The sequence below is a fragment of the Hypanus sabinus genome, chromosome 8 (genome assembly GCF_030144855.1).
Source record: "Hypanus sabinus isolate sHypSab1 chromosome 8, sHypSab1.hap1, whole genome shotgun sequence".
Lineage (NCBI taxonomy): Eukaryota > Metazoa > Chordata > Chondrichthyes > Myliobatiformes > Dasyatidae > Hypanus > Hypanus sabinus.
In genome coordinates, this window is record NC_082713.1 from 96300004 (window position 1) to 96312343 (window position 12340).

The window sequence follows — 12340 nt, forward strand, 5'->3', positions numbered from 1 at the left end:
TGGCCCACTCACTCACTGGCCACTTTCCACCAGTTTTTTTCTTATAACGGACAAATGAAAAGAGACTTTAGCAAGTTCTAGAGATTTCTGCAGGTCTTTTGATTTTACCCTTGGGTTCTTTTTCACCTCTTTCAGCAGTGCATGTTGTGTTCTTAGTGTGATTTTTGTAGGATGCCCACTCCAAGAGAGAATAGCAACAGTACTGAGTTTCTTCCATTTGTAGACAATTTCTCTTACTGTGGACTGATTAACACTCAGGTGTTTAGAGATACTTTTGTAACCTTTTCCAGTTTCATTCATCTCTACAATTCTCCTTCTGAGGTCCTTTGAGAGTTATTTTGATCAAGGCAGATCTTTCTTGAGAAGTGCAGGCCCTGTCAATAACCTGACTTTGTGCATCTTTTTTATAGGGCAGGGTATCTCTTCAAACCAGACCCCCGATCTCATCTCATTGATTGGAACACTTGACGCGATGTAATAATGCAGCTCTATAACATTCTAGTTAGGCCACACTTGGAGTACTGTGTCCAGTTCTGGTCACCTGACTATAGGAAGGATGTGGAAGCATTGGAAAGCATACAGAGGAGATTGACCAGGATGCTGCCTGGTTTAGAGAGTATGGATTATGATCAGAGATTAAGGGAGCTTTACTCTTTGGAGAGAAGGAGGATGAGAGGAGACATGATGGAGGTGTACAAGATATTAAGAGGAATAGACAGAATGGACAGCCAGCGCCTCTTCCCCAGGGCACCACTGCTCAGTACAAGAAGACATGGCTTTAACGTAAAGGGTGGGAAGTTCAAGGGGGATATTAGAGGAAGGTTTTTCACTCAGAGAGTGGTTGGTGCATAGAATGCACTGCCTGAGTCAGTGGTGGAGGCAGACACACTAGTGAAGTCTAAGAGACTACTAGACAGGTATATGGAGGAATTTAAGGTGGGGGGTTATATGGGAGGCAGGGTTTTAGATTCTACCTGCTGAACTGTGTCTACGCCCACCTGGACAAGCTGGCGAGCACTGTGGGGGTCATGTTTTTTGACTTCTCCAATGCGTTCAACACCATTCGCCCTGCTCTGCTGGGTGAGAAGCTGACAGTGATGCAGGTGGATGCTTCCCTGGTGTCATGGATTATTGATTACCTGACTGGCAGACCACAGTACGTGCGCTTGCAACACTGTGTGTCAGACAGAGTGGTCAGCAGCACTGGGGCTCCACAGGGGACTGTCCTGTCCTGTCTCCCTTTCTCTTCACCATCTACACCTCGGACTTCAACTACAACACAGAGTCTTGCCATCTTCAGAAGTTTTCTGATGACTCTGCCATAGTTGGATGCATCAGCAAGAGAGATGAGGCTGAGTACAGGGCTACGGTGGGAAACATTGTCACATGGTGTGAGCAGAATCATCTGCAGCTTAATGTGAAAAAGACTAAGGAGCTGGTGGTGGACCTGAGGAGGGCTAAGGCACTGGTGACACCTGTTTCCATCTAAGGGGTCACTGTGGACATAGTGGAGGATTACAAATACCTGGGGATATGAATTGACAATAAACTGGACTGGTCAAAGAACACTGAGGCTGTCTACAAGAAGGGTCAGGGCCATCTCTATTTCCTGAGGAGACTGAGGTCCTTTAACATCTGCCAGATGATGTTGAGGATGTTCTACAAGGCTGTGGTGGCCAGTACTATCATGTTTGCTGTTGTGTTCTGGGGCAGCAGGCTGAGGGTAGCAGACACCAACAGAATCAACAGACTCATTTGTAAGGCCAGTGATGTTGTTGGGGTGGAACTGGACTCTCTGACGGTGATGTCTGAAGAGAGGATGCCGTAGTGATGTACTACATTCAGAGCTAGAGACGACACGCAGTCGGTATGTCGTTTCAAGACTAGTTTATTCAAACTTCGCAGCGCTGGCATTTAATCCCTAGCGCCCACCCTTTCTGGGCGGAAATGACGTCAGAGGTGCATTACCAAAGTCTCTCCCCACGCGCTGGCTATTTGTGAGCTGGTTTGCCTGCGCAGAAAGTGGGTCACCACATAACACCCCCCCAGAACTGGCAATACACCGCCCAATGTCCACAGTCTGGATCAGCCTCTGTTTGGGAGTTCTGCCTCTGCGCCGTGATGCCTGAACCTCGACCAGCTGCGACATGGGCTGGTTTGAGTTGGTCCACCGTGAAAACCTCCTCTTTCCCCCCAATGTCCAGAATGTATGTGGACCCGTTGTTGTTGATCACCTTGAGCAGCCCCTCATACGGCCGCTGTAACAGTGCCTGGTGTCTGCCCCTTTGTACAAACACAAACTTACAGTTCTGCAGGTCTTTGGGTACATGGGTCTGGGTCCGTCCGTGCTGTGAAGTCGGTACGGGGGCCAGGTTGCCGAGGTTTCGCATCGTCTGTCCAGGACTGCTGCGGGTTCTTCCTCTTGCCCCCTCGGGGCTGGTATGAACTCTCCTGGGATGGCCAGAGGTGCGCCATACACTAACTCAGCCGATGAGACATGCAGATCCTCTTTGGGTGCTGTGCGAATTCCAAGCAGGACCCAAGGAAGCTCGTCCACCCAGTTAGGTCCTCTCAGGCGGGCCATGAGAGCCAACTTCAAGTGACAGTGGAAGCGTTCCACTAATCCGTTCGACTGTGGGTGGTAGGCAGTAGTGTGGTGCAGCTGCATTCCCAACAGGCTGGCCACAGCCGACTACAGGCTGGAGGTGAACTGGGCACCTCTGTCAGAGGTAATGTGGGCCAGTACCCCGAAACGTGCTACCCAGGTTGCAATCAGTGCCCGGGCGCAGGAATCGGTAGATGTGTCGGTGAGCGAGACCACCTCTGGCCACCTTGTGAACCGCTCTACCATAGTTAGGAGGTACCACGCTCCTCGGGACATTGGTAGGGGGCCCCACGATATCCACATGAACATGGTTGAACCTCTAGTGGTGGGTTCGAACTGCTGTGGCGGGGCTTCCGTGTGCCGCTGCACCTTGGCTGTTTGGCACTGTGCGCACGTTCTGGCCCATTCACTGACCTGCTTGCAAAGTCCTTGCCACGCAAACTTGCTGGAGACCAGCCGGACGGTTTCCCTGATAGGTGGGTGTGCCAAACCGTGTATGGAGTTGAAATCTCGCCGCCTCCAGGCTGCCGGGACGATGGGGTGAGGTTGGCCGGTAGCCACGGCGCACAGGAGGGTCCTCTCAGCTCGGACTACAAGAACGTCCTGCAGCTGCAAACCTGAGACTGCGGTCCTGTAGCTGGGCATCTCGTTGTCTGCCTGCTGCGCCTCTGCCAGTGCTGCATAGTCCACCCCCAGGGACAGGGCCTGGACAGCTGGTCTGGAGAGTGCGTCCGCCATGACGTTGTCCTTTCCCGAGACATGCGAGATGTCCATTGTGTACTCGGAGATGTAGGACAGATGTCGCTGCTGGCGAGCCGACCAGGGATCGGACTCCTTCATGAACGCAAAGGTCAATGGTTTGTAATCCGTGAACGTGGTGAACACGGTGAATGGCCTGCCTTCTAAGAAGTACCTGAAATGCCAGATTGCCAGATACAGTGTCAACAACTCCCAGTCGAAAGCACTGTACCTGAGTTCGGGTGGTCGTAGGTGCTTGCTGAAGAACGCCAGGGGTTGCCAGCACCCCTCGATGAGCTGCTCCAGCACCCCACCAACTGCTGTGTCTGATGAGTCCACTGTGAGGGCAGTTGGAACGTCCGTTCTGGGGTGCACCAGCATCGCGGCATCTTCCAAGGCTTCCTTGGCTTTAATGAAAGCGGCCGTGGCCACCTCATCCCAAGTAATGTTCTTGCCTTTACCCGACATCAGGGTGTACAAAGGCCACATGATACAGGCTGCTGAGTGGAGGAAGCGGTGGTAGAAGTTCACCATACCAACAAACTGCTGCAGGCCTTTGACCGTGCTGGGCCAGGCAAAGTGGTGGATCACGTCTACCTTGGCAGGCAGAGGTGTTGCTCAATCTTTGGTAATCCTGTAGCCCAGGAAGTTGATGGTATCGAGACCGAACTGGCATTTGGTCGGGTTGATCGTGAGGCCAAAATCACTCAGGCGGGAGTAGAGCTGGCAGAGGTGGGACAGATGCTCCTGACGACTACTGCTGGCTATAAGGATGTCATCCAAATAGATGAACGCAAAGTCCAGGTCGGGTCCCACCGCATCCATTAGCCGCTGGAACGTCTGTGCTGCATTCTTCAGGCCGAACGGCATTCGGAGGAACTCGACCAGCTGAACGGAGTGATGAGTGCTGTTTTGGGGATGTCTTCAGGGTGCACCGGGATTTGATGGTATGTCTACTTTGGAAAAGATTCTTGCCCCGTGCAGGTTTGCTGCAAAGTCCTGTATGTGCAGCACAGGGTAGCGGTCTGGAGTTGTAGCCTCGTTCAGTCTGCGGTAGTCGCCGCATGGTCTCCAACCCCCGGCTGCTTTGGGTACCATGTGCAGGGGGAAGGCCCATGGGCTGTAGGACCTCTGTATGATCCCCAATTCCTCCATCCGCTTGAACTACTCCTTCGCCAGGCGAAGCTTTTCCAGGGGAAGCCTTTGTGCGCGGGCATGGAGGGGCGGTCCCTGGGTTGGGATGTTGTGCTGTACCCCGTGTCCGGGCATGGCTGCCGTGAACTGCGGTGCCAGAGTCGATGGAAAGTCTGCCAGGAATCTGTTGAATTTGTTGTCCAACAGCGTGATGGAGTCAGGGTGTGGGGCCAGCAACCCAGGGAGAATGTCTGGAAATTCTCGGCATGTACCAGTCTTTTCCCTTGCAAGTCGACCAGCAGGCTGTGAGCTAGCAATAAGTCCACCCCCAGGAGTAGTTGGGCCACCGCGGCCAGTGTGAAGTCCCATGTGAACTGGCTGGTGCTGAAATGCAGCTGCACTGTGCGGGTGCCGTAGGTCCGTATCGTGCTGCAGTTTGCAGACCTCAGGGTGGGTTCTGGCTTCCTGTTGCAGGTGTCGTACCCTGTTGGGGGCAAGACGTCAATTTCTGTTCTGGTGTCGACCAAGAAGCGGCATCCCGATTGTTTGTCCCAGACATACAAGAGACTGTCCTGGTGGCCAGCTGCCATAGTTATAAGCGGCTGTTGGCCCTGGCCCTGGCCCTTGCAGGGAGGGCGACAACAGCAGGCTTCTATGCCCCACCGCTGGTGGCAGAAACACCACTGTACACTGTCCTCCTCACTCCTGCCTCTGTGTTGTGTGCATTCCCCTGCCGGGCCTGGTCTGGTCGACTGTTGGGCGCATGGCCTGGTAATCTGATCGATGGACCCACAGCACATCTGCCCAGGCCGCCACCTTCCGGGGGTCGCTGAAATCTGTGTCGGCCAGCAGCAGATGTATGTCCTTGGGCAGTTGCTCTAGGAACGCTTGCTCGAACATAAGGCAGAGCTTGTCTCCGCCAACCAGGGCCAGCATCTCGTTCATCAATGCTGATGGCAGTCTGTCTCCCAAACTGTCCAAATGAAGCAGGCGGGCACCCCGCTCATGCCGTGAGAGGCCAAAGGTCCCAATGAGCAGCACTTTGAATGCTTCATATTTGCCTTCTTCTGGGGCAACTGTATGAAATCTGCAACCTGGGCGGCCGTCTCCTTGTCAAGGGTACTCACCACATGGTAGTAACGCGTGGAATCAGAGGATATCTGCCGAATCTGGAACTGGGCTTCTGCTTAGCTAAACCAGCGTCCAGAAAATCGGCAGTTTTAGCGAAACTGCGTGAACAGATGAAGAGTCGGTCATCTTTGGTCCAAATCCCGTTTGGACTGTCTTGGTTGGTGTGGCTGTAACGAAACCCAATTTCCCTCAGGATCAATAAAGTATGTCTGTCTATCTGTCTGCTTGAGGGTCGGCACAATATTGTGAGCCGAAGGGCCTGTAATGTGCTGCACTATTCTATGTTCTATGAACAAGAAATGGTGTTCGTGGAAGGACACCACGGAGGAAACAACTATTCTCCAAAAAGATAATTACTGCACGTCTCAAGTTTGCAAACAAACACTGGGATGCTTCTAGGACAATGTTCTGTGGACAGATGATACAAAAATTGAACTTTTAGCAGAAATGCACATTGCTAGGTTTGGAAACTAAAAGGCACTGCACACCAACACCAAAACCTCATCCCAATTGAGAAGCGTGGTGGAAGGACCATCATGGTTTGGGGCTTGTTTGCTGCCTCAGAGCCTGGACAGCTTGCAATCATTGAGGGAACAACGCATTCAACATTGTATCAAGACATTTTACAGGAGAATGTCAATGTAGCAGTCCACAGCTGAAGCTTAATAGAAGTTGGATAATGCAACAAGATAATGATCCAAAAGACAAGAGTAAATCAACAATAGAATGGTTTAAAAAGAAGAAAATTTGGCCAAGTCAAAGTCCTGCCCTTAATCCTATAGGAATGTTGTGGAAGGACCTGAAGCTAGCAGTCCATGCAAGGAAGCCCAGCAACATCCCAGAGCTGAAGCAGTATTGTAAGGAGGAATGGCCTAAAGGTCCTCCAAGCCGATGTGCATGACTGATCAACAGTTCCTGGAAATGTCTGATTGAAGTTCTTGTTGTATGTTGGGGGGGGAGGGGGAGGTAACACAAGTTATTGAAAGCAAAAGTTCACATACTTTTTCCAACAAATACGTGTAATATTGGATCATTATTCTCAATAAATAAATAAACAATTATAATGTTTTTGTGTTATTAATTTAACTGAGGTCCCTTTATTTAGCTTCAGGACTCATCTGAAGATTTGATTATAAGTTAGGTCATATTTATGCAGAAATAGAGAAAATTCTACAGGGTTCACAAACTTTCTTGCAACACTGTACACACTTAAAACATACAAAAACATGTACTCAAAAACAATTAATCTTATACTCGAAATAATCCCCTTACCCTTTTCTTTTGGCCAATTGGGGAAATTCTAATCTCAAGGTCTTAATTACCTTAGTTTTAATACTGTCCTTTCATCAGAGCTCATGTGCCCTTTCTTGTTCTGAGTCCAAACTCAGGAGTGGTCACCGGTTTGTGTGGGCCAGCTTTGCTCCCTACCCCAGTTTTGTTTAATGCTATTGTGTAGTGACTTCGGGACAATACCAGCTGTAGTTATTACTACTGAGACAATATGCACCCTGTTCATGTTCCATAGACTTTCAATTTCTTCTTTTAATTCAGCATCTTTCTGGTGTTTTTCACTTATTGATTTCAATGTTATGTGTGTTTGGAATGACTATATCCATTAAGTAAGTTGTTCTTGCTTGTTTATCCTATAATATTATACCTGGATGGTTATTGTGGATAATCCTATCTAGAATAACAGATCAGTCATAATATAATGTGTGGGATTTTGACTCTAAATCTGGATCAGGTGTGTATTTATAGTAAGGTATGGTGTCTTTTATGAGTTTGTATTTTAAAGCAAGGTTTTGGTGAAGATGGTTGTCACTGGATTGTTCCCATGTAAGAATCAGATTGAGTTAAACCGCTATAGATTTCTGTAATGTGTTGGATTGTTTCTGGTTTTCCTTGCTATTTTCTACATTTATCATCTTCAATTTGTTGGTGTTTTATTATGTATTTTATTACTGTTATTATTCTTTATTTATTATTTCTTTCTTTTTGTATTTGCACAGTTTGTTTTCTTTTGCACAGTGGTTGTACTCCCAGCTGGTGTAGTCTTTCATTGATTCTGTTATGGTTATTAGATTTATTGAGTATGCTCACAAGAAAAGGAATCTCAAAGTTCAAATTTCAAAGTATATTTATTATCAAAGTATGCATAATATACAACTTTGAGGTTCATCTCCTTACAGGCAGCTACAAAACAAAGAAACCCAAAAGAACCCATAAAAAAGACGACCATCGAACACCCAATGTGCAGAGAGAATAAAAACAACAAAAACAAATTTTTCAAACAGTAAGAGTAATCAATTAGCATTCAGAACAAAAGCAAGTCCATAAACATGAAGCTTGGAGCAGGCCACAACCTCAGCCTCATTTCAGTGAGTTTGCATAGCAGTGAGTAAAACTGGCCCGACCCTCAACTCTTACCCTGAAACCTTGCCTTTTCAACCCATCTGGCGCAGCATTTAAATTGTCCAAACATCAGGATGTTCCTCACACTAGGACCTAGGCCCTGCTGCATCGATACGCTCCAGGCCTGGACCCTGCCCATATCTGAACTTTCAAATTGTCCTGGTGCTTAGAACAATCAAACCTCGCTCTCATTTTAGGTGAATGCACCTTGAATCTGCTTCTCCTCCGCTCTGACTTGGTTCCACTCTGTTTGTCCTGAAGTTGTCTCGAACATGCCTTGAACTCAGCTTGACTTCATTTCGTACTCGCCTCAACTTCAACCCTTCACTCAGCCTCACCTTTGCTTACATCGCCATTGTTTGCAGTGATCATTTACAATATGTTTTATAAGAAAAAAGGTTATTAATAAAATATTTAGTGGTATTACAGGCAGTCCTCGGGTTACGAACAAGTTCCATTCCTGAGTCTGTCTTTAAGTTGGATTTGTACGTAAGTTGGAATAGGTACATCTGGTATTATTTAGCATCAGTTAGTCAAACGTTTGTCTTGGTATGTAGTATATATTTTACCTTTCTATGCATATAAAACACATAAGAAATGTACAGTATGTATTTCAACTACTATGTTGCTTAGTAATAATTGTAGCTTTCATCAGGGCAAGGCCTTTCACATACTCCATTATTCTCACTTTATCCTTTAAAATTGTTCTGATCGGTAACCGACTGCAGCCTAATGCTTTTCCAATGACCGAATGCGTCTCACCTCTTTTCAATCGCTTTATTACTTCCAGCTTAAAGAATTTTCAGCCATGATCGTTTTCTGTCAATGGAACAGATACAGTACAGTACGTACTGTACTGTATACCACGAGCGACGCGACTTGATCTGCCCCGGGTCCTAAAATCCACCACACTGCGACAGGTTAGATGGGACAAGTGAGGGCGGTGCTGACCCAAATATGTACACTAAAGCATCTTAAACATCATAATACAGTACTGTACATAATAATAATAAAAGTAACTACATACGATTGCATCGATGTCTTGCATACTGGAAGGGGCATTTGTGAGGTAACATTATGATGGACCTGGTGCTGGAGAGTCAGGTTTTGATTCTGCTGCTGGAGAGGACAGGTTTACTACTAGAGTCAATTTCTTGAAGTAGGCATCAAGGGAGGCTTGTACAGAGCTTTTCTTTCTTTCGTCAGAAATGGCCTTGTAGCAGCTGAGGTTCTCGGTAACTGCACAGTAAACTTTGGTGAACCTCTCTGTGTTACAATCTTGCTCCTCTAACTTTGCCATCCCTGCTTCAATGAGACGAAAGGCTTCAGCTAACTTTTTCATCGCAAACATTTTCGCTTCTGTTGTTCCTAGGTCACAGTCTTCTTCTTTTTTCTGAAATGCTCTCATCTGCTGCTCTAGTTCCATAAGGTCTTCATTGGTCAGTTCTTCAGCATGGGAGTTGAACAACTCTACATCATTTTCACTGATGTCTAACTGCAGTTCATTACCAATATCAACCACAGATTGCCTGGCTTCGGTGATGTCATCAGCTGTAAATCCCTGAGAAGCATGCGCAAACTGGGGGCACAATTTAAACCACACTCCTTTCATATTTGACTGCTTCACTTCATCCCAAGAATCAGCAATATTTCTGATGGCGTCATGGATGTTATAATCCCTCCAGAACTCCCTTAAGCTCATCACATCATCCTGGGTAGCACTGACTGCTTGTGAGAAGGTCCGCCGTAAATAATAGGCCTTAAAGGAGGCCATGGCTCCCTGAACCATTGGCTGAAGTAGGGATGTGGTGTTGGAGAGTAAAAATATGATTTTTACATTGGGGTGAAGGTCACCTAAGGTACTTGATTGTCCGGGTGCGTTGTCAAACACAAGGAGAATCTTCAAGAACCAATCTTCAAAGATGGCAATTAAGCCTTTGAATTTGCCTTCCAAATAACGGGAAGAGATGCCTTAATGATTTGGCGAAGTGCCCTCGGATTTAGAGAACAATACACAAGCAAAGGCTTGAGCTTGAACTCCCCGGATGCATCACCCCAAGCAATAACATTAGCCTATCCTTCCAGGCCTTATGCCCTGGTGCACTTTTTTCCTCTTTCCTCTTTCAGGCATTTTTTTCCAAAATAAGCCAGTCTCATCTACATTAAATATTTGGTCTGGCAAATAAGTTCCCTCCTCAATAATTTTTTTAAACATTTCAGGAAGATCATTCGCAGCACTTAAATCGGCACTCGCTGCTTCACCTTGCACTTTAATATTATGTAAATTTGCCCTCACTTTGAAACGATTGAACCAACCCCTACTCGCAACAAATTCTTCATCACAAGCATCTTCACTTGTTGTACATGCAGCTTTTAATTCATGGAAAAGGCTTCGAGCTTTTTCTTGCAGTAAAGTAAGGCTAATAGGAATATTATGCTGATTTTGATCGTCTAATCAAATTAATAGCCTTTCCATTTCGATAATCAAACCACTGCATTGCTTAGTAATAATTGTAGCTTTCGTCGGTGTAGGGCCTTTCACATGCTCCATTATTCTCACTTTATCCTTTACAATTGTTCTGATCATTGACCGACTGTAGCCTAACGCTTTTCCAAAGACCGATGGCATCTCACGTCTTTCCGATCACTTTATTATTTCAACTTTATTTTCAATCGTGATTGTTTTCCTTTTCTTTGATGCATCACCAACACTTGCATTGGATTTACAATTTGAAGCCATTTTGTTACAAGGGTAATTAAGAGAAAAATTTAAGCCAAATACAAAGTCACACACTCAGCACAGTGTCAATGGCAAGGTGATCCGACTTTAAATGGCGGGACAGCTTTTCACGAGGCGACGAACTGCTGAAGCCGCGCAATGTTTTCATGAGCGTCATAATGTAGTGCGTGCATTCGTTACTACAAACCATTGTACTGTATTTACAGTAACTCAGATTTTCAATATAATAGGCTTTATGACAGGCCATTCGTAAGTACGAGTTGTCCATAAGTCGGACGTTCGTAACTTGGGGACTGCCTGTATTTGTTTTGCTTGCTACCTGTAAACTGCAGCTGGACTTCACCAACACCACCTTAAATGAGAAGGGCAATACTGAATCTCAGGGTTGTATATGTGACATATATGCACTTTGATAAAAAAATTACTTTGAATTTTGACCTATCATGAAATCCACTTCCAGCTTCATCCCATCACAGATTCCTTGCCTCATGATTTGCCTAGAGAAGATACTACCTAGCCTTTATTCCTTATCCTTTCTACCTGCTACAGTCAGAATTTAAAAAAAATTGGTTGCACAATTCCTCTTTTTTGCACACTGATTAGAAACATACAATCATAGAAAATAGGTGCAGGAGTAGGCCATTCAGCCCTTCGAGCCTGCACTGCCATTCAGTATGATCATGGCTGATCATCCAACTTAGAACCCTGTACCTACTTTCTCTCCATACCCCCTGATCCCTCTAGCCACAAGGGCCATATCTAACTTCCTCTTAAATATAGCCAATGAACTGGCCTCAACTGTTTCCTGTGGCAGAGAATTCCACAGATTCACCACTCTCTGTGTGAAGAAGCTTTTCCTCATCTCGGTCCTAAAAGGCTTCCCCTTTATCCTTAAACTGTGACCCCTCGTTCTGGACTTCCCCAACATCGGAAACAATCTTCCTGCATCTAGCCTGTCCAATCCCTTCAGAACTTTATACGTTTCAATAAGATCCCCCCTCAATCTTCTAAATTCCAGTGAGTATAAGACTAGTCGATCCAGTCTTTATTCATATGAAAGTCCTGCCATCCCAGGAATCAATCTGGTGAACCTTCTCTGTACTCCCTCTATGGCAAGAATGTCTTTCCTCAGATTAGGGGACCAAAACTGCACAGAATATTCTAGGTGCGGTCTCACCAAGGCCTTGTACATCTGCAGTAGAGCCTCCCTGCTCCTGTACTCAAATCCTTTTGCTATGAATGCCAACATACCATTTGCCTTTTTTACCGCCTGCTGTACCTGCATGCACACCTTCAATGACTGGTGTACAATGACACCCAGGTCTCGTTGCATCTCCCCTTTTCCTAATCGGCCACCATTCAGATAATAATCTGTTTCCCTGTTCTTGCAACCAAAGTGGATAACCTCACATTTATCCACATTAAATTGCATCTGCCATGAATTTGCCCACTCATCTAACCTATCCAAGTCACCCTGCATCCTCTTAGCATCCTCCTCACAGCTAACACCGTCGCCCAGCTTCGTGTCATCCACAAACTTAAAGATGCTGCATTTAATTCCCTCGTATAAGTCATTAATA

At 46.4% G+C, this 12340-nt stretch overlaps 1 pseudogene; it reads right to left on the reverse strand.

Annotated features, from left to right (window-relative positions):
- Positions 1–9095: 9095 nt before the first annotated feature.
- Positions 9096–10526, reverse strand: LOC132397650 (tigger transposable element-derived protein 1-like; annotated as a pseudogene).
- Positions 10527–12340: the final 1814 nt, after the last annotated feature.